The 27814-nt window shown below is 36.8% G+C and overlaps 1 long non-coding RNA gene across 1 annotated transcript in view; it reads right to left on the bottom strand.

The window, feature by feature from the left end:
- LOC135322529 (uncharacterized) overlaps positions 1 to 27814 on the bottom strand; it is a 316505-nt gene that overhangs the window by 219302 nt on the left and 69389 nt on the right. The window contains exon 5 of the long non-coding RNA XR_010383142.1: positions 291 to 469. This is a non-coding gene — a long non-coding RNA (uncharacterized LOC135322529). The remainder of the gene's footprint in view (positions 1 to 290; positions 470 to 27814) is intronic.

The raw sequence follows: 27814 nt of genomic DNA, 5'->3' as shown, positions 1-27814 counted from the left end.
GCAGGACCCTCTGGGTCCTTCCTGAGACAGCCCCCTCCCCCATATGCTCTGCTGCAGCTCCTCTCTGATGTGCCCAGATAATAGTATCTCATGTCTATTTCCTGAGTTTTTCAGATGCTAAAAACCACAACCAAAGGGAAGAAATTAACTCCTTGATGATCAAGAGCTTGTGGCCCCCAGACCTTCTGGCCCCTAGGGGTTGATAGCATTGACCACTGTTCCCTCAACAACCAATCAGAGAATTGTGCATGAGCTGATCACACACCCTACCACCCCCTCCCTTAACTGACCTTTAAATATGCTTTGCTGAAACTCTTCTTCCAGGTGGTTTTCTAGGGCACGGGCCTCCCGGTCCTCCTTGCTCGGCCCTGTAATAAACCTTTCTCTGCTCCAAACTCCGATGTTTCAGTTTCTTTGTTCTCACGGTGCATTGGGCACACAAACTTGCATTAGGTAACAAATCCAAAATCTGTAAGAAATGGAACAGAAAACTAAATATACATATATATATATATAATGTCTTTTAGGGACTAGTACATATATGAATGTAATTTTAAAATGTATATTTTTTATGAAAGACTTTACTACTAGATTAAATTGTGAAACGACAGTTTGGTAGTAAGAACCAATAGGTTCTTACAAGAGAGTTGATGTATGGTATATATCTTGAGATTTTGCTCTTCTTACCAGAAAAATATTCAAATTTTGTATTGAGTTTGATTCCCCTCCTAACCCACCACCCATGAAAACCTTGATTTGCCAGAACCCAGGAGAGAATAAGTATTTCAAGATTCAATGTTATCTTAATGACAGTTCACATGTATCAGAATTCATGTGTACAAATGATTTACAAAATGATACAGATGTGAATAGATAAGAACAAAATTTTTTTTACTCAAAAATTTAGCAAAATTAAAACATGTAAAATCTAAAAATTATAGGGCAAACATCCATGCTTAATAAGTAGAAATAATTTTATGCTTGACAAATGAATAAATACTTGGAATACATAGAAACATGGATTGATGAATAAAGTAAATAAACTGCATTTAGTAACAGATTACTAAAAGCTGAAGAATTTTTTTTGTTACAATATTTTGTGCAGGGGGTTGTAGAGAGATAAAGAAATAGATATACAAAGCATATTTGATTATCTCTCTAAATACAAAAAAGTAACTTGAACTGCCCTAATAAAAATGGTACCCACAATTTATATGCCCATCATATATCTTACATATTCATCTACTTTATGAAAACTATCATGGTTTAATAAATTATTTTTTGCATAGTTGAAAGTTTTTCTCTAATGTGCGTGATGTTCTACAGAAAAGATTCCAACTTTTAATTTTTAAATGTCTGTTCAAAATGCTGTGACCAGGATATATAGAACTTTCCACCCATATGAATCAGTCTCTCATAGAAATAGAAAAAAAGAATCATGTGTTAGTGCTTGCTTTATACTCACATAGCAACTGGAATAATTTACATTTTTCATATCATACACTGGCTTGCTCTCAAATTATTTTCCTCTCATGAACATATCTCAAAAGAGCATCATAAAAGTTTGTAAGATCTTATCCAAACATTTTCCTAATTTAATATTATAGATGGCATTGATACACTGGGTTATGAAATACAGACTTTCCCAAAGGAGTGAAGTTATTAATAATCAAAGAAAAAATAACCAAAACCAAATTATAAAAGCAGCATTTGAACCCGGGAAGATTATATCCAATAGCAATATTCATCACTATCAACTTAAAAAACTGGCTGCAAATGTTAACCCCAACTTCCACCCTTAAATGGGTGCCAATTTGCTATTTTAACTCTTCTCCTTGGTTTGCAGTGGATTATGAGGCTACAGATAAATTCAATGAATAAAGATGTATTAAACTAATGAAGCTTTAGATTTCTGTTTTACTATATTGAATTATTTCATAAAAATATAAATTTATGCAAAATATGTAATAAAAAACTCATAGCATAGGTCAGAGGCAACATCTAGTTTTCCTGTCAAGGCCTATGCAGTGTATAAAAATTGCCTTTACCGTGACAAACTATAAACTATCTGCCAGTTTCACTTTTTACGTTTGGTAGAGCCACTGTGAGTCTGATAGAAGCAATAAACTACTTTATACTGTTATTTAAAAAACACCTACTTGAAATTTAGTTTTTTCATAACTGCCTCAGACATTAGCTCATCCTGACCTCCCAAGGGCCCTGGAAAGTAAATAAGGTGTATGTTTTTATTCCAACATCAGAGGTTAGGAAACAAACCAACTTATAATAACTGTCTAGATGGGGCCATTTAGTCAAGTGTTCACACAAGGATGATAGCACTCCTCTGTATGTCTACATTCATTCTCAGTTCAAGAATTCCTGCGATTTTGTACTCTAGCTTTAAAAATGTCATACACATCAAGGGTCTGGAGTTAGGTTTAAATGTTTCTAGTCTGTTACTCTTTCTGGTCAGATATGACATATCTAGCCTGAAGTGCTGCTTTCTAAGCTGTGTACCTCCTAGTATTTTAGGAAAGGCAGCCTTAAATACAGATATTTGCACGCCAGTATATGTTTTCTCTCAGTGAGTCACTGTGGTTTTGTGACCAAGAGACGAGCCCTGTCCCTCCTGACCCCGTCCTTTTGTCCCTCTTATGCCATGTTTGCATATATATATGACATAATATCTTATATCCTTTTGCCAAGCTGCTTTTTTCATTGAAAGTCAAATGCAACCACAATTTCCTCACTCTTTCCCTGTATATTCTACTTTCCTCCAAAATTACTCCCCTAGTACCCACCCAAATCCACACAGTAATGCATTATTCTTAAATTTCTCAGCCTATACATGGGCATGGGTTAGTAGCAGAGGAGAAAGAGCACTGGACCAAGAATCAGGCCCCCTAGTTCTGCCCCTAATTAGCACTGAGACACTTGCCAAGTGCCTCAGAGTCTCAGTTCCAGAGGGGATTCAGCCAGGTAAGCACGAGCACGTCTAGTGCTAACATTTTGTAATTATTCAAGATAAAAAGAAATTGCTTATAGAATATGTGTTATTTACTTAAAATACATAAAAATAAGATTAAGAAAAAGCAGAGTGCAGGGTGTTGGTAAAAATAAGATTCTCAGATCGAAAGTCTGTTTTTGCCACTCCATTTATCAATCAGAAGTTTCCATCAACATTTTATCAAACCTTAAGTATAATTCGAAACACATATCCTAAGTAGCTTTAAACTGATGGTTCTAACTGGAAAATTTTAACAAAGCAATAACATACACCCATTTGAAATAGATAATATTATCTATTTTAGTAGCTATCTCTACATCCACATCATTAATGAATAAAATTTATGTTTTGATTGTTGTTCTTTTACTTCACTACAACAAAGCTTGGGTAGATCTTCAACCAAGTTGAATTTTCAAAGTCTGAATATAATCTCTTTAGCATATGCAAAATTCTCTTGGGACATCTATGTGAGGCACCCTCAAATGATGGGCAGTCCTTCAGAGCACTTAGGTATGTCAAGGGTAGTACATACAAACTATCAGTCAATATGTACCATTCATACATTTTAAGTCAGAGAAAACAAGACAGTTTTAAATGAGAGAATCAAGTCAAAATTATAAGGGCATGAGACAGGCTGGGACCTGGGATCTGGGACCCTGGGCTGCAATGCCTGCACTGGGACAGAACAACAGAATACAATGAAAAATATAAGGAACTAAAAATAACTATGTGCATGCCAAGTTGGGGCAAGTTATGAACAATAAGATACAAAAAGACCAAACACCCAACTGTCACTTCTGAGGTGTCGGGAGCAAAAGCAGAATACTGGGAGCAGAAGCAGGAGACTGTTGTGCATGATCCCTGCACAGAGCAACACCAAGGGAGTGGGCAGGCCACCTAAGCCACCCCTCCGGCCCAGGCTCTGGACCCACCTTTACCCTCACCCCACGTAAGGGACCGGCTTGCCCTGCCTCAGGGAGAGAGCAAGGGCAAGTGTTACTGGATTTCACTCCCTCTTGCTACAGCATGAGTCTCAGTAAAGTCATGCCTGAGTTTCTCATCTGGCCTCTTATCAACTTCTATTGATTAAGGAGGCCAAGAACCCGGTCGGTCGGTAACAGGCAGACATTTGGAATTGGGAATAACTTGCAATCAAAGTCTTTTTTAAATGGGGAACTCTTGGTACCTGCTTAAAAGTTAATAGCAATAGAATTCTCTACACTCAGTTTATGATTCCCCTAAACAATGAGGAGACAGCTGGTGATCAAAATATTTATTAATTGTCCAGAGATGATATAAAGTTCACGTCTAAACACACGGGCTCTAGTTTATTCACTCACCAAAGAATTTTGCTTCTGGGAATAAAGTGAGACAAATTATGTTACAGAGTAAAATAAGATGCATGAATGCACTTATATTTTTATACAAAACTTTATCAGCTATGAATTTTATATCATACCAGAAACAAATGTGGAAATGAAGCAGATCAATCTGAAGACTTTTTGGTAAAGTAAGAATATAAGGCACTAGGAATGAAAAACAATATAAACATGTCCCCTCAGGATATTTCATCATCTTGACAATATTGGTTGTGGGTTTAAAACCTGTTTAATCATCCGAACAAAATCTGAACTACACTCAGAAATTGGGTCACCTAAGTCAAAGTCATTTCCGAAATATTCTCAGTAACGACATAAAAACTAACGTTAATGCAAAACAATTACATCAAAAATTACAACTCTTTATTAGTCAGAATCAGCAAGAATAAATCAGATAAGCAGTGACCCAAAATCCCAGTGAGTTACAACAAAGGTCAGTTTTCACCCAAGCTATGTATTTGTCAAGGACTTTCGGCTCAGCTGCATGTTGTCTCTCTCCATGACTCAGGTCTCTATCTGGAATAGTGACGATCTTTGGCAGAGAGAAACAAAACATGGAACACAATGCGCAGGCCCTCAAAGTTTCTGCCTAGAATTTACACAGGTCATTTTCACCCGTATCTGGTTGGCTGGAGAAAGTTGCATGACCACTCCTGTATTCAGAAGGGCTGGAACAGAAAATTCTCCCACAGGAAGTGGACACCACAGAGAGAGAGCTCCACAGGAAGAAAAACTGAAACAGGAACATCCTATTCAATACCAACACATTGTGTTACAATGTTGTGTTGAGTTTTGAATAGGTAAACGTAAGTTTGCTGTTGACCAAAATACACTGTACACTCAATGAAGTTAATCATTCCAAATCAGAAGACCTCCTACAAGAAAAATATGAACTGGAGAGCAATTCATGCACCGTGCCTGGATTTAGTGAACAATATTCCAATCTAGCCCAAAGTTCTAAACATGTGTGCTTCATCTTACTTTTTTGTTTTACATTTTAGATTTACATTTTAAATTTTGTTACATTTTAGAAGTTAAAATGAGGTAATAATTGTATTGGTTAAAAGCACATTAGCTGGAACCAGACTTCAGCACTTCAGATACCTGCTCTGCTGCCTACTAGCTATAAAATCTTGGCCACATAACTTTTCTGTATTTCAGTTTTTCCATCTATCAGACAAGGATAGTAATATTATTTTCCTCATGGTATTGCTATAAAATTTAAATGAGATAGTACACATAAGCGCACTATGCCAGTACCAAACTGTTTTTATTTCAGTGGCTTTCAAGGACAGTTAAGCTGTAATCTAAAGTAAAGCTACCTACGTCCATCCTTTTCTGTTTCCTTCTGAATATTCTAGGCCATCTTTACTAAAAATCTCCAATGTTAAACTGAATATTTTTCTAGTTTTAAAAATAAACAAGTAAACAAATACACCTTCATTTTTATAACTGATACTGCATTAAATTAATATTAATTTGGGAGAGAATTGCTTTTTCTATTACATAACTTCTCATCTAAGAATATGTTATTTCTAATTGTTCAATGGTATGTCTCATCCTTCAATTAGATTTTATAGATTTTGTTTCACTTTTGCAAATCGAATATCTAGTATTTCCATTTCTAACTGTCTATTGCCATTAGGAATATATTTTGTTAATAGATATCCATTATCTTTATAATCTTATTAAATATAGTAGTTTTGCTAGAGACTCGGGAATATAGAAGAAGGAAGGATTTACTGAGGAAACTAACCTGAGCTTTGAGAGCATAAATGAAAGAGGATAGGAAGAGAACAAGAGGCAAAAATGAAGCGAGGCCTGCTTCACCTCCCAGGGATACTAATTCTGGTTTATTTTCTCGAGAGAATTGCGTTTCCTGACATGAGTTTAAACAAAGTTACATTGCTGAGTGATCATGCAGTTTATGGTAAAGAGCTAACCACACTTCCAGTTTGAGTAACTAAAGAAAATACTTGCTGGGACCAATTACTATTCTGTTAATGACACTAAGAAAATACAAAACAAAAACCAAAAAACAAAAACCTTCTGTCGTGCACTGCAGAAAATCATGGAAATGAAAATTTCTCCGGTTGGGTGTCAGAGGCTCACAGAACCAATAAAACTTCAGAAATCCATTTTGTATCAGAGCAAGACCCTGTGGGTCCTTCTTGGCACAGACCCTTCCCCCATATGCTCTGTTGCAGCTCTTCTCTGATGTGCCCGGATAATAGTATCTCATGTCTATTTCCTGAGTTTTTCAGATGCTAAAAACCACCACCAAAGGAAAGAAATTAACTACTTGATGACGGAAAGCTCCCAAACCTTCTGGCGCCCAGGGGTTGACTGTGTTAACCACCTTGTTCCCTCCATATCCACCAGTCAGAGAATTGTGCACAAGCTGATCAAACACCTGCAACCCCTCCTCCCTTACCTGGCCTTTAAATGTGCTTTGCTGAAACCCTTCAGAGAGTTTCAGGTTTTCTTGGGCATGAGCCACCCCATCCTCCTTGCTCGGCCCTGCAATAAACCTTTCTCTGTTCCAAACTCCAGTGTTTCCGTTTGTTTGGCCTCATGGTGCAACAGGCACAAACTTTGCCTTTGGTAACAACCTCTGCTCTGTGATCAATTCATTGTCTATGACTGAGCCCTCGTTTCTGAGTCTAGACAATCCTGACTACCATAAAGAGAGCTGCTAACAACAGATGAGGCAATTTATGTAAAAAGCCCCAAGCATAATACTTAACAAATACAAATTTTCAACATACTGGTTTGCTTTGGGCTTCGTGATAAGTGTTCAAAATAATTTAAATATTCTAAAATTTTATGTTTCCTATAAACCACTTGGGCTATGCTCTATTCTATTTCCTTAGTAAACCAAATCCCGACTGATATGTCTGAGTTTTCTTTGGCATATAAAGTTCATTAATTTTATAGCAAACAGATTTCAGATGACAGTCTTTTAACCTCCAATTTTTTTGGACCAGGAATATATTCTGCTGAGCAAAAATAATAATGCCCCAAACTTGTTTATTCAGCAGTATCACTTCAAGAAACATTAATAGCCTTACCGACGAAAGTAAAAACCTGTTAGATTTTGCTTATGGAATCTGCTATCACAGCCTCTAGTTATTACTCTCTCAAGAGTCTGGGGAAAGGATTGCGCTGTGATCATGATTTATCTTCCTCAGTGTGAACAGTTAGTGACAAAATAAAAAATACAAGCTTGAAAAAGAAGCTGAATTTTTAGCGGAAAGCTTAGCCTTGTTAAGCATGCAATTGGCATAATTTCAGATAAAGAACAGAACAATTTGTGTCTTTGCATACATAATTTAAGACTCAGTCACTATGGTTGCAGCCACAGTGAATGTAAATTGCTCTTTCTGCAGATTTAAAGTTCTCAGGCATCAATAACAGACTCTTCGACCATACAGATCTCACTTCCAGGCAACAGTTAGGAGATAAAGTTTCCAATTTAAATATCTCTTGTTTATTTCAAAGAATGGTTTTTAAACACTTGCTCTAAATGTTGATACTACAAGATCATTTGTTACATAAAAAGCTAGCATGGCAGCAAATTTACAGGGTCCTAGATGGGTTAATAAAATCAGATCTACATGGCTTCAGTACATCTATTGTCTATGTGGATATTCTTCCTTGATTTTTTTTTTCTGTTTTTATCTTTTCCCTTGAACAAGGAAGAGTGAAAATTAACTTTCTAGAAACCACAAACTTATGGGATAGACCAAGAAGTCAAGGTGAACAAATTCAATGTGAAACCAGTCTGTAAAATTTAATAGTACAAATCTTAAGTGTAGAAGGGAGTGTAATAATTTCCTTGACTTTATGGAGTTTTCCCTTTATCCTTTATATTCCTGTCATTCTGATAGAAAATAAAGTTCTAAGGTTTAAAATCTTTTTGATTCACACATGCGTGCATGTGTGCACAAGCATGCGTGCATGCACACACAAACACACACACCCTCTTGTATCAGATGAAGGATAGTCCTACCATTATCTCCAACCCCACTCCCACCCCCACCAGAGGAGCTCTTTGGCATCTTGTAAAGAGCTAAACTGTGGTACATACAGTGGCCCTGGTCCCTACCCACTAACAGTATTGCTCCCTCCTTCAGTATGAGAACCAAACAACAATCTGACCAAACCCTCCTCCCCAAGAAGGGAGAGCAGTTATCACACCTGGTAACCAAGTTACTAACTACTGGACCTTGCCTTATGGAACACAGAATGTTAAAAATCTCCTAAATGGCCTTAGCTGTTATAATTGCCACTTTACTGAGTACTTTAAGGACAAGCAAAAGCAAGCATCTGTGGCTCTCAAATACACAAAGAGAAACAGATATTTATCCTCTCCCTGAATGCACCTTTTCAACAATCCCCCCGTTTCTTCTGAGTAGACATGCAGGTAGTTAGATAGTTGGGTCATTCCTTTCTTCTTCTTCCTGTATCTCTTATCCTCCTAATGATTGTCCTGAAGTTAACTCCTTTTGAACTATTTTTAATATTATTCAACAGTTCAGTCACTCAGAAGTGTAAGGAAAATATAACGAAGTCTCACCTACCCACCATTCAGCTTAGGAAATAAAACATTACAAATAAAATTGAAGTCACTATGTCCTCTGCCTCAACTCACTCCTCTGATTTTCCGGGTGGTGCTAACTACTAGCTTACATTTGTTGTCATTCTCATGTATTTTTAAACAGTTCTATTATATCTGTGATCAGTCTGTAAACAATAGCTGTTATTTTTGTACCTTTTTAAACCTAACGTAAATTGTATCATAATATATGTATCCTTTATAACTCCTTTTTCCATTCAGTATTGTTTGGAACATATACTCATGATTATATTCAGCTCTAGCTAATTTATTTTCAATAAATATATATCTGTTTTTGAATATGTCAGAATACATTTATTTTCTTGATAATGAAACTTAGATGATTTCAACTTAGTCTCTCTATAGAGAGACTAAACTAGTGTCTGTCTGTCTCTCTCTCTATATATATATTTCTCTCTTTATGCACCAAATTTATATACATATTATATACATATACAGCTCTTTATATATATAATATATATATGGATATATAGAGAGAGACAGAGTGAGAGACTATCATAAAAATACAGAAAGACTAAGTAGAAATAAGTAAAGATAATCTAAAATTCATTATCAGAATTAATTACATACATGTGTATATAAATACATAACATGTATATGTTGCATACTGCAATGGCATTCTTAAGCATGTTTTCTTGAGCACACACCAGGCCACATTTAGGTAATATATCTAAAAGTAGAAATGCTTGATTGAAGAGTACATGAATCTTGAGGTATTGTAAGTATTGCCAAATTGCTTACCAGTTGATTTTGCCAATTTATATACTTTCATAAGTAGCGTAATAAGAATTTATGTCACTTTATATCTACAGAAACTCTTCAGACTTTTAAGTTGTTGCCAGTATAATGTGTGTGAAATGAGATGTCTGTTTAGTTTCATTTATAATTCCTAATCTGAAGAGGTCGAGCATCTTTTCAAATATGTGTTGCTCTTTTATGCTTCCTCTCTGGTAAAGTTCTTGTTCACGTATTTGGCAGAGCCTACTAGGTGACACCCAATAGCTGTCTCCTCTAGCAATAAAACTTGCTATTTGTAGTTAGGCACATGGCTACCCAAATTTGGCGTGGTCAAGGGTCAAGGTTCTGGCCAATGAGATGTTGGCAGGAATATGTTATGTAACTTCTAGCAAATGTCCATAAAGAAGGGAGCTTGCTCATCTTTTCTCCTCTTCCTCTTCCTGTGGGTTTAAATGTTGATGTGATTCCTGGCATATGAATGCCCGTCTTGGGCACCAGGAAGTCACACGTGGAGGATGGCAGAGCAATCTGTTAAAGGCACCATGAACTCCTAATGATAGTGGAATTACCAACCAGCTTTTGTATTACTGATAACCTTAACTGGTTACCTTTGCCACAGCTTTATGTAAGAAAAATAAATAAATTTCTGTCTACTATTTCGAGACTGTCTGGCACTTGTAGCCAAAAGTAATTCTCAACAATATAACTTCTGCCTATTTTTCAGGTTGTTTTCAGGTTGCTGTCACTTTCTTTTTTGTAACAGTGTTTTATATGTTCTTCACACAAAACTTTGTTGGCTGTGTATGTGTTCCATGTAACACATACCAGGAGAATAATGGTGGAGGCTGTCTGGCCAAGGCCCATAGAAAGTTGTGGTTTCATGCAGTTGAGTACGTCATGATTTAAGTTTTATAAGCTTCCAGTCTCATCTTTCTACTCTAGAATTCTACATGATAATAATTAAGGATATTTAAAGCATTAAAATCTGGCATATCTGGGTTTGAATCCAAACTCTGAAATCAGCTAGTGAATTCATGTTAAGCAGATTACCTAATTCTCTGAGCCTCAGTGTCCTTATCCAAAAAGTTGGAGTTACTATAACAATTTTATAGTATTTATAAGGACTGAAACAGCTAATAGATGCAAAACGCCTGCACTTAATAACTGGGAGCTTCCATTCTTTTTGGTGCTACTGCTTTTATCTATCTGAGGAAAAGTAAGCAAAGATCATTCTCTTTCATGCACATGGATTTTGATCCCTGGGATAGACCCCATCCCCTAGCTTTTCCATTGGCCGTTAAGAGTTCCCTATTCTAGTCCACATTTTAGGTTTTACAAAAAAGACAGAGAGAGGATGAAAAATTATATGAAAAGAGACCAAAGAAGGAAAATTCATAATCATCCATAACAATTATCAACAATATTCACAACATGACAGACGCTGTCCTTGGAACTTTATAAATACTGTACCCTTTAACCTCTGCAATACTCTGTGAGGTAGTTGCCATTCTACGCAAAGCCAAGACACTTCCTCAGAGTTACAGAGAAAGAAAATAGAAGAGAGAGCACTAAAACTTAGATTTGTTTGGCACCAAAATCCCTGCTCTTATTCAACGTACAACAGTTTGAGAAGACAGGATGGAAGCTCTGGAGCCATTTTCACTCCTTCAATAATGAAAGAACTATTAAAGGGAAAGCGGGCTTCAGTCTTTATATTCCCTAATGCCCATTTCGACCACTGGCTTTGATCCAGCCGCACCACCAGTTCAGTTAGAACAGTAGTCAACTGCAGCGGTAGGCTCCACCAATTACTTTTTATTTACTTTAGCAGATTTGTGGCAGGCAATGTTTGAGCGAAAGTCCTACAAAACATAGCAAACATAATTGTGCTTTTGGATTAGGAACCTTTTCACTGCGCTGGAAATGCGCAGCCTTATCTTAGTCACAAACACAGACATATGCAAAATAAAATAAAAACAGCTGCATGATAAATAGCCAGTCACTCAGCCTTCCTGAATCGGTTTTCTCGTGAGCAAAATGAGGATTTGGTAGGATGGTCTCAAGAGCTAAGATTCAGGGATACAAGAGAAGGAGAAAAAGAAAGCAAAAAACATTTTCAAGTTTTCTTGGAGGCAACCCTCCTAGAGAAGGTGGTAAAAAGCTAACATACTAAAATGCAATATATCTGTCATGTTTTCGGTGAGGCAAAAGGAAACATTTTGGTGAGTAGTGAGTACATATTTCACCTAAAGGACTGGAAATATGGTTTTTTGGGTCTTGTCTCCTATAAACACTCTCCAGGTAGGGCTTATCATTTGTTCAGCTCCCCTGGAGCCGTGGGTACTGCGTGCAAACTGAGTGGAAAAATAAATATCACAATAATAGGAGCTGTCAAACTCCCTTTTTAATTTGTTTCAAGTCAACATCGTTCTCCACTGGTTGACTTTGCCATTTTCAGAATGAAAAACAGAACATCCATTTATATACCCATTAAGAAGCTTATTTTTACCTCTATTTATATACTGCAGATTACAACAGTGAGATTTCCCACAGAACAAAAGAAAAAGCTTTCAGAACCCAGCAGTGACTTCAAAGAATGAACACGTGAGAATACAGCTCTGTACAGAGCCTCCTCCCCCAGGTCTGCATCTTGATCCACGGGTCACTTTCTTCCTTGCATTTTAGTGTCCCTAGACGCCACTAAGGAGTTAATAATCCTATAACTGATCTCCCTCAGGCAAGGTTCGGAGGCTAATCAGAAAGGACTATAAATTAGTGAGTTACTGAAAAGCATGCTTGGGAGATACAGATACTTTTAGAAATAAAGTGCACACAGCCTAGCACACACCCATAGCCCAGCCCGGCACTGTATTAGAGTGCGTGCCCCCCCAGTGATGCGGTACAGCGTCCCTGTGCACAGTAGTCATCAGCCTCCCGCACACAGAAGTCTCTGTACTATCTCCAGCTGAATGAGAGCAGAAAGAACAGTTTGATCATTTATTTATTCTACTTTATGTAAAGTTGTAAATTGCTGACCATAAAATCAAACCGCATAGTATGAAAACCAGGCCACCTGGGCTCATTCTGGCCAGTGGTTTCAACAGAGTTCAATGCAGCTGACATTCCAGCTCCTTGCACGTACACCTACATCCCAAAGGAGACGCACCCTGAACAGGTGAAGCCCTAGAGGGGAGGGCCGGTGACTGAAGGAACAGAGTTCACTCTGTTATTAAAGCACTGTGGTATACAAATAGAGAAAAAGAATAAGCTTCTTAGTAAGTATATAAATGAATGGACAGTCAAGGTCATGTTCCACATATTTACCACAGTGCACTACTTCCTGTGAAAATTCTCCTCTGTCTAAATCTCTCAAATGTCCAAATGATATTGTCCATAACATTTCCTGATCTAAATTTGCTCTTTCATAAATTTAAGGGAAAAATTCGTTTAGGCTAAGATTCTTCCCTAAGTTAAAAGTCCCTGCCTATATGAAAAATTTTAAATCATGCTAATTTATACCCAAAAAGCTGGTGGTGTATTTCAGTGTAACTTTCCTTTGAACTGGATTCCTCTGTCTTGGGGGCTGGGCCAACTTTCTATCTCTATGTGCTCCCAGCAGAGCTGTTCTGGTGCGTCTCCTCATCTTCTTATCCTTTTTACCGAATTTTTACATTCGCTTGAGATTTCAAGATTTTAAGCCAACAAATTATGACAAAGATTCAGCATGCTTTACTAGAATTCCTTTCAAAATTAGTAAACAAACAAACAAAAAAACTAATGTATGCTAAATTTGAGGAAGGTAGTTTCTATATTCAGAGCATTCATTTTGTCTAAAAACAAAGATTCAGATCTCCAGCTTTAGTGCCTCTTAATAGAACAGATAATAGAAACAAAGTGGGGGAAATGGTATTATCTACTCATGACAGATGTTTTAACATATTTTAACAACCTTGGTTGATACATCCTTTTGTGTTATTTTAAATAAATGAAAACACGACTGAATTACTATACTAAAATGCCTTATACCAACAGTTTTAAAAGGAAAAAGGTATCCTCTGTGGCTGAAAGTAATAATTCCATTTAATCCAAAAACAGCTTGAGAGAATGTATCTAACCCTTCAGCACATGACTCCTTATTTTCTATGTGAATGATGAATGTCTGTATTGCTGTTTTTTCCTCCCTAAGTAAAGTGTCTGTACTCTACCAGGGAACTCTGCTGGAACTGGTTCATCTCCTTAGCTGAGTGCACTGGGGCAAACCAAAAATTGGTGTTAACAACTTCACCATGAAGAAGTTGATGTACCACTGAAATGCCTCCAAGACTGGATATGAGCCTGGTCCCAATCAGAAGTGTTCGCTCTGAACCACCTTCCTTTCCCCAGTACACCCAATACCCTTCTCTCATCAGACTAAATGAAGTTTTTGCTTAGCTGACAAAATAGTTTGGTATCAAATGTTGTTTTATAAATATTTATTGTGTTGAATATAAACACAAGAATGCACTTTGGTTCCCAATTAGTCCCTTTATCAAGTCCTCATTAAATTTATGGGGTATCAATCAAATAATGTTAGGAATATTTTGCTATAATTATGTTACACATGTTTTCATCATGTGTTTTACGAATGTGTCACGCAGGAGAGAATCAGATCCCAGACGTCTGAATAATAGTCCACATGTAAACAACCTTAACTGATTTGTTGAAACAACACATCAGATATCAAGTTAATGATGGGTAACATGGTAAAAATATAATAATACTGGAGGGAAGATACCTTTGGAAAACTTTATCAGCTTTGTTAATTCTCATGAGAACAAGGATTTAAATGGTTTTATTATATGGTATGCTAAGTTATTCTTATCTCAGCTCTGTTATAGAAATTCTAGGAGCATAAATTCCCTATTAAATGGACTCTGGCATGAAACACCTGGAGCAAAACTAATCTGGAGATCATCACTCAAGCCAAGGAATGAGTTGAATGGAAGGGCCATACCATCATAACAAGACACTAGATGCCAGTAACAGATGATACTGTCTGTTTGTTGGTTTTCTCAACTATCTTTCATTTATTCACTTATTCCTCAGCAGTGAGTGCCATTTTTTGGTACTAAGTACTGAGCCTGGCACCAGGGTTTTAATTGTGAATAAATCTTGTGTTTGATCATGATTAGAATCTAGTGAGGAATACAGTCAAGGAAACCACATTTGACGCAGAAGCAATTATAGAGATATTGAAGATATTGGAGAATCTGATAATAATTATAGACTCCCTTCCAAGAAAGCGCATATTCTAATTATACCAAGATTTAGTATGCAGTTTCAGAGGCTTCCAGGACCCTCAAACATTCATCCACAAACCACTAAATACTACCATCGAGTAAGAACATCTGGTTTACAGAGTCTCCCTAATTTGTATTTGTGTCCAACTGTCCAACACAAAAACGTTTTCAGTGAAATGTGAACATTTTCTTTAGGTATAGTTTTCTGTGGATAAAAATATCCTTGCCATCAGCCAGCAGCCTTTGGTACAGAAGGAGTTCTGGAGACTCACCACAGCTAGTCTAAACTTCACCAATGCATGCCCTGTTGTGTTTACACAGTCATCTGTTTATAAAGAGCTGATTCAATGAGCATAAAGATGATTTTTATTTAACTTGTTCCCACACCTGGCCATCTACCAGAAGGATTAATTATAAGGTAAAAAGAAAAGGCCATCAAATAGAATTGGCCTGATAAAATATCTGTTTGTGGTAGAAATACTTCATTGATATTTCTGGATTCATTCAAAGCTAAACCCAGACCTTTTTTTTTTTTTTTTTTTCAGCTTAAATCTCCATGTTCAACCATTTTGAGGTTGCCAATGTAGAAGCTGCTAATTTTAAAAAGTAACTGAAAAATACTAAAATAACTTTCCAGTTGTCAACTGAAACCTCCCATGAATTTAGTTAGAAAAAAAGATTTTTCCCCTTTTTCTACAAATTAATAAAAAATATCCAATTGAAATGCACTTAAGTATAGATCTAGATACTCTGGAAAATTAGCTGAGTTTTTATCTAAAATAACAAGAAATAACTGATACAAGCAAATGTTTCTTTTGGAAGAAAACTGGTTGACTAAATAAAGTAGATATATTTTTATAGAATGAGAAATTAAAGCTCAGATTCATCAAAGAGGAACCTGGTTCTACAGGGAAAATGACATAATCCTATAGACAACACTTTCCAACTCTTATCAGTATTACTATTTATACTAGCAAACGTTTTCGGTTTTAATTTTATTCAAATTCGATTCTATAGGCATAGACTTAGTCAAAGGAAAAACAACGCAAAACACTCTTCATTCATTTAACACACTATTCATTCATCCACTTAGCATGCATTTATTCATCCTTCCAATCAGTTAACTTAGTAAATATCTACTGAGTAACTTCCACTTGTTGTGGCCAAGGATTGGAAAGGAGACTGGACTGGAGCAGTGAACTAGGGAACTGGTATGAAGATGTGAGGTCAGAGATGTAGGCAGGAGCCCATCCAGAAGGCCTCAGTGGGGCAGAATAGAGTTCAGATTTTCTTACAAATGCAAGATGAACCCATTCAAATGTTTTAAATAAGCACTTGATAACAAACAGACCTATTTTAAATCCATCTACTCTTAAATTTGCACCTTCTGCTCTGGTAAAATTTGCTTTACAAGTTCTACCAAAACACATCTTGCACTTTTTTCCTTAGTGGCTGACTTCTTGCCATTTGGAAACCTGGACTTTTATAACAATTAGCCATTTAATGATATGAAAGTTTGAGGACCTAAAATACATGACCTTTGGAAATTAGGAAAAATATACTTGGAGGCACACTGAAGTCAGGAGATTTTAAGATCCGTCCAAACTGTTAGTTTCCATGACTAAGTGACTGTGAACATGCTGAGTCCACTCTACATTGACTCTAAGAGCCTATTGATTTGTGGCTATCTCTTCAAACTGGCTACAAAGCCATGCTTCTTTATTACATATAGATTGTCTTTCTCACACTTCTCTCAGGGTCACAGTACTGTCTTTCTTTGCCCTGCTGTTCCTTCATATCTCTTGTTACTAAAGTCAGCAAATGTATCATGTAACCAAATTGATCAACAAACTTCTTTATACTAAACACTATGAAGGGTATCACAGGGGATACAAAATAGGAAACTCTCTTAAGGAAGAAACAGAAGAAGAAAAAAAATCACAGAATGTATTTTGGGCAAAGGGGCAAACAAGAAGAAAATAAAGGAAGTGAAAATCGTATTTACTGTGTGGCTACCACTGCCAGCAAATTTATAAGGCAAACATGCATTTACTGAACACCAAGTATGTGTTACAGCTATTAACAGCTAACCTCACCATATGATTATTAGGCACCAAGCAATGTGCTAAGCACTATGCATCTATTATCTCATGCAACACTCCCAGCAGCAATGTTAGTCAAATTTACAGGTACTATCATTATCCCACATTATAAAGGAGGAAATCGGGAGAATCTGGCTCCAGAGGTTGGACACTTCATCCAGAGTCTTCTCAAACTTCTGTTCAGGATAAGAATCACTTCTTACAAGGTTAAGAATCACTTGGAGCACTTATTTAGAAGACAGAAACATGAATGGTACCCTTTTTAGCAGGATGAGGCCAAGGAACATCAATTTTTACAAACTCATAAACCACCATCAAGCACTACCACCACCATTACCACCACCACCACTACCACCAAACCATCACCCTAACCCAAATGCAATGAGTCTGATATTGATGGTATTTCAACTACATTTGAAAAAACTTGTGCTATGATACACTACATCCTCCAGCACCATGTTAAATTTCATGTGCACATACTCATCTAGAAATAATGATAAAATTCATACTCTGATTCAGTGACCTAAGGTGGCCCTAAGATCCTGTATTCCTAACAAATTAGAGATGATGCCAGTGTGACCAGTCCGAGAATCACATTTTCAATAGCTAAGACCTAGTACAGTACCAGAAACTTTAATATTAAAGATATAAGAAATGTAATTCTGTTCCATAAGAGAATTTATAGTTTCCATCAACAAAATGAAAAGGCAGCCTACTGAATGGGAGGAAATATTTGCAAATCATGTATCAGACAAGGGATTGATAAAGAACTCATGCAACTATCAACAACAAAAAACAAGCCATATGATCAAAAAATGGGCAGAGGACCTGAATAGACATTTTTCCAAATAAGACACACAGATGGCCAGTAGGTACATGGAAAGATGTTCCACATCACTAATCACCAGGGAAATCAAAATCAAAATCACAATGAGATATTATTTCAGACCTGTTAAAATAGTTATTATAAAAAAGACAAGAAATAACAAATGTTGATGAAGATGTAGAGGAAACAGAATCCTGATACACTATTGATGGGAATGTAAACTGATGCAGTCACTATAGAAAACAGTACAGAGGTTCCTCAAAAAATTAAAAATAGAACTATCATATGATCCAGTAATTCCACTCCTGAGTATTTATCCAAAGAAAACAAAAAAGGACTAATTAGACAAGAAATACCCACACCAGTGGTTCATTTCACTATTTTCAATAGCCAAATGGAAGCAACATATGTGTCCATCAATAAAGAAAATGGGATACATTTAAATACACACACATACACATACAACAGAATCTTACTCAGCCATAAAAAAAAGAATGAAATCTTGCAATATGCAACAACATGGATGGAGCTGGAGGGTATTATGCTAAGTGACATAAGTCAGAGAGAGAAAGACAGACACTGTATGATCTCATTTATATGTAGAATTTAAAAAAATATCCACTAAGCTCATAGATACAGAGAACAGATTGGTGGTTGCCAGCAGCAGGGGCTGAAAGATGGACAAATTGGCTGAAGGGGGTCAAAAGGTACAATCTTCCAGTTATGAAATAAGTAAGTCATGGGGATGTAATGTACAATATAGTGACTATAATTAATTACACTGTATTGCATATTTGAAAGGTGCTGAGAGAATAAATGTTCTTATGACAAGAAAAATTGTAACATGTACCTTAATATGTAGTGATGGATGCTCACTAGACTTATTATGATGATCATTTTGCAATAGACACAAATATAGAATCCTTATGTTGTACACCTGAAACTAATATAATGTTATATGTCAATTTTAGCTCAATAAAATCAAGTGTGTATAGCCTAGAGAAGCAGATGGAGATATAACCAGATGCTCTGGGAACATGAGGCATATGAAGTTAGAAAAGCTTACTAGAAAAAGACCCTTAAGCTGAGATTTGAAGGAAACAATCTCAATCAGTTGCATGCTCTGCAGGAAGACAGTTAATATAAGAAGTGTGGCAAATACAAAAACAAATAAAACAAGTAATTTAAGACAAGTATTTCTATATACTCCAGTATATACAAATACTGGAGACCTTTAAAAAAAAGAGAGAGATTACTTCTGACTGTCTCCCCTGTAAATATCCCATACATTTACCAATGGTTTTATATCTCTTTACCAAGATGTCTTTCCCAGTAGACAGAGTTCCTGGGGAGCAGAAACCACCAGAATCATAGTGCCATCAGTATCCATCACTTTGGCTCATATACAACACACATTTTATAAATGTATGTTGAATAACCACTGCAGGCCTCAAGCAGAAGATATGTTTAAAATCCTTGTAAACTTTCTGAATATAAAAGTGCTTAAGGGACAATATTCTGAATTGGCAAAACAGTGCAAGATGCCATTACTACTCTGGTTCCAATACTTCTCATTTTGAGCACTTGTCAATATCACAGAATGAGACCATACTCTGTGTTAAGCCTCAGTCATAAAGCACCAAAGACACCACCACCAAATTTTACATAAAGAAAGGCCCAAGAAGATCCTGCCTTCTGTTTATTTGTAGTTCTTGTCAAAGACAACAGTAGCTTCGTTCTTCAGATTGTTCAGATTGCTTCACCCTTAAGGTTGTCAGTTCCATGAGAATCACAAGCGTATGTAAAAAAAAAAAAAAAAATTAACCTACCCAGAAAATCTCAATAAGGCTTGATTACACTGTACTGGACATTTGGAAATCAAGTTGAATGTGACATAGCCTTATCTGCACACAGCATTGAAAGACATACATATTAACAACTCATAATGCAGTGTGATTTGGTGAGTTCTGCTCTAAGGGCATGACTCAAGACTTATCTTTTCACTCCGCATTCAACTCGTCTGTCAAATACCCTTCTGTCAGAAATCCTGAAGCTTTGCTGCACTATGTATACTTCCCTTCTTGGCTATGGTTTTTTCATATCAAAGGCAGAGATCAGACCTAGAGGAGGCTAACCATTGACTAGCAAGCAGAGAGGGACTTTCTCACAAGAATAGGGACTAAGTGAAATAAACACAGAAAGAAGGGAACTGAGTGATGCCATCAGTAAAATGCTAGAATAAAGTATCACTTTCATTAGTGCTGCTCCCCCAGAGTTACTGCTGTTATTCCCGGAGTTACACTGATTTCTTCCTTTCTTGGGAGTCTGTGACAATTAAACACAAGAATTTTTGAAGCAGACAACCTTGGTTTGAATCTGAGTTCTTTCACTTCCTAGCTGTGTGACAATAAACAAGTCACTACCTCTAAGGGCTAAGCTTCCCCTGTGGCAAATGACATGATACCATTGCAGTCTACCTTAAAGGACTGCTATGAGGGTTGAACGGTAGACAGTCTGTGGGGGACAGACTTCTAAAATGGTACTAAGTGACCATCATCTCCTATATTCACGTCCAGATGTAGTTCCTTCTCTTGCATGTGGACTGAACCTAGTGACTTTCTCCTAACAGAATATCACAAAGATAACAGGATGGTACTTCCTGATTAAGTTACAAAAGATTGTGATTTCTGACTTGCTATCAGACTTTCTTTTGCTGGCTTTGAAGAAGCAAGCTGCCATGCTGGAGAAGTCTGCTTGGCAAATGAACTGAGGGTTCCCTCCAGCCAACACCCAGCAAGAAATGAGGCCCTCAGTCCAACAGCCTTCAAAGCTGTTTATTAGGTGAAAAGTGCAAATCCTGAGCTGACATCTTAATTGCAGCTTTTTGAGAAACAATGAAGTAGAAGACCCAGTTAAGCCGTGCACAGCTTTCTGTTCCCACAGAAGTTGTGGTATAATAAATATGTATTGTTTTCAGCCACTAAATTTGGGGCTCATTTGTTACACAGCCATGGATTACTAATACAAATGTTTAATGTATGGGAAGAACATTTAATCTCTCTTCTCCATGAATCTCTCTCCATTTCATCTAATCTGTGTTTGTGTTACTTAAAAGCAAAATAGCCACAGGTGAGATATGGAGAAGGACAGGATTATTTCTTCCTGAGCACAAAAGCAGGGAAGTTTTTCACAAAGAAGAGGATACTTGTATTGTAATTTATAAGTGAGTAGAATTTTACCAGTCTAAGAAGGAAAGACAGTCACTGCAAGCAGAAGAAACAAAATGATCAAAAGCATAAAAGTAGTGAGCTTTTCAACATCTTATTCCTTGAATTATTATTCAAGAGGTGATGTATGACCCACAGTGGCAAGAATGGGGAAAAAAGCACCAGGAGAATACATTGAAAAGGTCAGGTAGAAATAGGATTTGAACAGCTTTGAGACAGGCTAAATGAGTTCAAATATGTTTTTTATGGCAGTGAGAAACCGAACTAAAGATTTGGTAATAAGAATGGAAAGAGGAGGAGAGATCAGGAAAAAAAAAAATTCTAAAGTAGAATTAGGAGGGTCTGCTGTTGATTTGATATAGAGAGTTAGTAATGGGTGGAAGTGAAATTAGAAAGCAAAATGAGATGGAGGATGATGTGGAAACCTGGGAAGTACCAACAACCACAAATAAGACTCAAAATAGTATGTGGAAGATGCTGAGAATAAACTAACATGTGAAACAGGAGTAGCAACAGCCTGAGAGAAGTCATTGATATAAGTTCTGTACATGTCAAAAGCATACATTTTGAGAAAAAATCATTAGATGTTGTAACCGGAGCAGAGTTGTTGACCACTGAGAGCAATTTCAACAGAAAGTTCTATTCAGAATACTGTATGTTGAGGAATGACCAAGGGACTGAAGCAGGCAACAGCAATGGTGAATTTAATCTTTTTTAAGAGGTAAGTAGAAGGAAAGCAAACTTGTGAACAAATGGAGGTCCAGGGAATTTTTTTTTCTTTTGTAAAATTTATTTGGTGTGATTTTGTGTTACATGAGCAAGTCAGTGATGGTCAGAATCTGAAATGACAGAGTCAATACGAAGAAAATGGAAGACATTATGGAAAGAGTGGAGTCAACAACAGATCAAAGCCACAGACGAGATGGGAGTGGATGAAAAGACCATATTCTTCAGACTAATAGGAGTAAAAATTGGGAAAGGTGTAGTTTGGAGAAAATTTGAGCAAGCCCATTTTATTCAATCAAGACCAAAAGGTCATCTTTTGACAGTGAAGGCTCAAGGATGGATGGAAGAGCTTAAGGAAAATGGTAATGGTTCGTGTCAGAAACAGGAAAGAGAATTGAAGAGGGATAAAGTTGCCAAGCAAAAGTGTCTTTAAAGGCCAAAAGAAGTGAGTAAAAGCATATCACTTTACCAGGTTTAGAAGGAAAGCTTATCAGACTTACAGTTGAAATTAGATTGATCCAAAAGAGCAGATACCTCTGAAATACGAGAATGTCAAAGAATCTTAAAAGCAATGTTTTCTCATTTCCCAAACACCCTCAATTGCAAGGCATATCATCAATTAAATGACAACTTTCAGGGATAAAAACAAAATTAACTGTATCTGGCAATATTCTTTTGTAATCCATGACTCATCCAAGTTCTAGAAATACTAAAATGTATTTGAGGAAACACATTCATCTCTTAAGGAGACAGGTCTTTTCTTTGAATCCCTTTGTATTCCCAGCAGACCCACAACACTCAGAGTAGGATCTCCCTAAGTTTATTTTGCTACCTAAGTTCTTGATGATTTTTAATTTTTCATTCCAAGGAGATAAAGTCTTGGTGGTAACTAACAATGAATAAAATGGAAAAGAAAAACTGTCTTCTCTCCTAATGTAGACTGACAGATGTTTCTAAGGAAGATTCACTTTGAACTCGTAACACAAGATTTGTGATCACGTAATTATAGCATTAAAAGAAGTTGATGTTTTGCAACACGTAGAAAAGGCTTAACTAACCAACAGCCGAAATTCAGTTGCAAGGAAAATATTTTACCTGAGTAGGCAAAAACTATTTTAAAGTATACTAGAAGCAATAAAGAATATGAAAACACATTATGTTCTAATTACAAATCTATGGTATTTATTCTTCAGACCATTGCTAAGGGGTCACTATTGGGCAATAACTTTGATGTCCTAAATTGAGATGCTACAATAAAGACTTACTTAAAAGTAATAAAACTATTTATACTTAGAGTTTTCTGTGATTGTGTATGCTGTTAATTTCAGAGTCTTTTCCCAAGGATTATTCTGCAATAATAATAAGCTCAGTTCTGTCTAGACGGCTCAGTGTTTTGAAAAAACCCCGCCCAGCCCCTGTCCCAGCTCCCCCATCTTATCATCCAACCCAAAGGCTCTCATGTCTGCCTGATAGCTCTGATATAGTCTTGTGACCTCATATCTAGATTCTGCCTTGACCTTTTGGAATGATGCCTCATTGGACTCCCTGCCTCAAATCTCATTTCCAGATTTGTCCCCTCAAAGCTGCCTTTTAGATTCCACTAAATGTCATAGTCTAGAGTCTCGAAGCCAGCCCTATGGTTCCGTCCTGCCTGCCTGAAGGCTCAGACAATGTCCCTGGGGCTCACTCAGACTCTGAGCTCCTTGAGAACAAACGCAGTGGTTGATGTATATGAGAAACTCCATTAATAATGAGTTAACAAATGAATCTAGCCCAGGCCCAGCAACCAGAGTATTGCTTCTCCAGGGAAGATGTTCAGACAAGTTCCCCTTTTCTAGACTACCTCACCCCCTGGTACAAAATCAGTGCTGCCTTCTGTATTTGCAAAATTATACAGCAATTAAGATTAACACGATTTCCAGCTCATTTAGCCTCCAGAAAACTCTAGAAGAGATCTAAGGGTTTTGATGTCTCATGCTGATGAGCAAAAATGGCTGAATGTCACTTCCAAAGGGCAAGGATCTCAAGAATCTCTGAAAGATTAGAGCAGTTGGGTAGTCCCCCGCCCATGAAATCTGAAAGGTACATTTATGAGACATAAACCCTGTCAGCTTTTAGGTATTCATGTCCTGAATCACCAATTTAAGCCACAAGGGGAGACTTTGAAGCCTTTCCAACAGAAATTCCCTGGAATTTTTCAACGAATTCAGTTTAATTTAAGGCAGAATGTTAGCATCGTCAATGAACTTGAAGAAAAGGAGGAGGTCGTGTAAGTCAGTGCTCAGAAACTGATGAGTACTGTACTTCAAAGAAAATAAATCTCTTCTGATGAGTCTGACAGGAAGCATGGTGATGGGAAATCTGTACCTGAAAATGTGGTTAGTGAGCAGAGTTCAACTGTATTTCTTCCCCGAATTGTATTCCTTCTCCATCTGGAGCCTAGAAACCTAAGCTCTTCGTGGAGAATATCTTTCTAAAGAGCACAACAATCAGGGTAAATGTCATCTTCATTAATCATCCCCTCATATAATAGAGTCAACTGTAAAATTGTATGAAGTCTAATTTCCTGGGGAGAAGAGGGGTTACAGCGACGCGGAGCAACTATCAGACCTAAATGTTAACTAAAGCAAGCATCTCTCTTCATGTGCCTCCAACTGTTAACAGCTCCTGCAATTTTCTCTTTTTTCCCCCATTCTCCCCTGTCCCCACCACACTCTACGAAAAAACACCATCAAGGAGAAAACTAAAAATGACCCTTAAATGAAAAGTTCATTTTAGAGAGAAAAGCGCACTCTGGGAATCCTCTATTTTATCAAATGGGACTGACTTTTCCATCTACCCAAAGTACTATAAATATCAAATTTAAAATAATCTGTGACAAATTATCACTGGCATGTTCTTCTCTGATGTTCACAAAAAGGAAATATTCTAAAGCAACCTAGTGGCGTGACATAGGCTCTTCAATCCACTGACAGTGTTTTCATGGACAAAAATACAAGTTCTGTTGAAGCTCTTTCTGTCACCTGTGACAGCATCGGGAGTACTATCCTCTACTGGCTTTTAAGTGAAATGACAAGTTACCAGTTGTTTACCTAACTGAAATCAGTTGAAATATTAGCACGGAACAGAATAATGGATTGAAGAATGAACAAAACAAAGGTGTGATTTACTGTCAGAAAGACCAAATAGACACACATACACACACACACACAAACCCAAGAGCAATACCAACAACAAAAATCCTTATTATACTGCAATCAACAGAAATCTGTAACAGATTCAATAAAATGAGTATATACATCAAAGTGTATTTTTGTTTTGCAAACTCTTTTTGTAAAAGGCCAAATAGTAAATATTTTGGATTTTATGAGCAATATGCTCTCTCACAACTAGTCAACTCTGCCCTGCAGTGTGAAAGCAGCTGTTGACAAATGCCACCAAAATGGCATGGCTACATTTCAAGATTTACCCACAAAAATAGGTGGCAGGCCACATTTAGCCAGGGGACCACGGTCTGCCTGTCTTTGATTTATACCAGCACATGTAACCTGTTGGGCAAGCAATACACACTGGCAAAATTTGAATGAATAAGTAGGTACACAGTGGATAGGACTTTTGAACACTTATATGCAAATACATCTGTTTTAACAGGAAAGAACTGTTTCACGGAGTCTAACTAAATAATAAAATCTTAATTTAGTACTGGAAGTGACCTTAAAATATCTAAATATCAACTCATTAATTTTATAGATGTCTTTCAAGTTCCTGTTAATATTGATATCTGACCCCTTCCCATGAATCAGGAATGTTCTTAATGGCATCTAGAATACTGAATACTTTCCAAAAGGTTTTCAATTTACTTTGCCAGATTCATCAAAGTCACTATCTGTAATAGCTATAGCCTTGCAAAATGTATTTCTTAAATAAAAAAATTTGAAAGTCAAAATTATTCCTTGGTCCATGGGCTACAATCAAAGGCACGAAAATACCAAGAATCTCATTGTACATTTCCCTCAGAGTTCTTGGGTGACTAGGTGCTTTGTCAATGAGCAGTTAATATTTTGAGGAAAAAAAATCTTTTTTTGTGAGCAGTAGTTCTCAATAACAGGCTTTAAATATTCAGTAAACCATGTTGTAAATAGATGTGCCCTCATCCTAAATGTATTGTTCCATTTAGGGAAAAATTCATAAGGGTGCTAGGATTTGGGGAATAGCAAATGAGCACTGGCTTAAACTTAAAGTCACCAACTGAATTAGCTAGCCCCTAATAAGAGTCAGTCTGTCCTTTGAAGCCAGGCATTGACTTCTCCTCTGTAGCTATGAAAGTCCTAGATCGTATTTTCTTCCAATAGAAGACTTCTATCTACATTGAAAATCTGTTTTTTGTGCAGCCATCTTCATTAATGATCTTGGCTAGATATTCTGGATAACTTGCTGTTTCACCTTGAGCTTTGATGTTATGGAAACAGCTTCTTTCCTTAAATCTGATGAATCCACTTCTGCCTGCTTCAAACATTTCTACAGCTTCCTCACCTCTCTCAGCCGTCATAGAATTAAAGAGTGAAGACCTCGCTCTGAACTAGGCTTTGCCTTAAAGGAATGTTGTGGCTGTTTTGATTTTCTATTCAGACCACTAAAACTTTCTCCATATTGGCATCAGGCTGTTTAAACTTCTTATCATTCAACTCACTGGAGTAGCACTTTTAATTTCCTTTGAGAACGTTTCCTCTGCATTCAAAAAACTTGGCTAACTGGCTGGTGCAGGAGGTCTAGCTCTTGGCCTGCCTCGGCTTTCAATGTGCCTTCCTCACTGAGCTGAATCCTTTCTAGCTTTATACTTAAAGTGAGAGACTATGACTCTTCCTTTCACTTGAACACTTAGAAGCCTTTGTAGGGTTATTAACTGGCCTAGTTTCAATATTGTGTCTCAGGGAATAGAGAGTCCTGAAGAGAGGAAGAGAGACTGGGAATGGCCAGTTGGTGAACACACACAACACTTAGCAATTAAGTTCATCATCTTATACGGGGCACAGTTCATGGTCACCCAAAACCGTTATGATAACATCAGAGATCAGTGGTTACAGATCACCATAACAAATATCATAATAATGAAAAAGTATGAAATCCTGCAAGAATCCAGCAACATGAATCGACCTAAAGTTTATCATATTAAGTGAAGAAATTCAGACAGAGAAAGACAGATATCATATAACATCACCTATACATGGAATCTAAAAAAAGAGACAGAGAGAGAGACAAATGGACATATCTACAAAATAAAAAAGATTCACAAAGAAAGCAAACTTATGGTTACCAAAAGGGAAAGGTGGGGGGAGGGATAAATTAGGAGTGTGGGATTAGCAGGCACAAACTACTGTATGTAAAATAGATAAACAACAAAACCCTACAGTATCAGAAGGGGAACTATATTCAATAGCTTGTAATAACCTCAAATGAAAAAGTATTTGAAAAAGATTATGTATATATACTTACTATACTATACACCAGAAACTAACACAACATTGTAAATCAACTATACTTCAATTTAAAAAAATTAAAAATAAGAAATATTTCAAGAATCACCAAAATGTGACAGAGACACAAAGTGAGTAAATGCTATTGGAAAAAATGGTGCTGATAGACTTGCTTGATGCAGTGTTGCCACAAACCTTCAGTTTGTAACAAAACAAAACAAAACCCTAAATTATCTGTGAAGCACAGTAAAGCAAAATGCAATAAAATGAGGCATGCCCATATCTTCAAACCATAGATGGAAACCTATACCTACATAAAGTGGTAAACCCAGATGTTTCATAGCACCGAGGACCCTGAATCCCCAGGTATGTGGTCCCCGGGTCTCCCTGTTTCTGATCTTTGGGCTAAGCCACTCA

Source organism: Camelus dromedarius, chromosome 11 (genome assembly GCF_036321535.1).
Source record: "Camelus dromedarius isolate mCamDro1 chromosome 11, mCamDro1.pat, whole genome shotgun sequence".
Taxonomy (NCBI): Eukaryota; Metazoa; Chordata; class Mammalia; order Artiodactyla; family Camelidae; genus Camelus; species Camelus dromedarius.
This window is presented reverse-complemented; position numbering and strand designations above follow the sequence as displayed.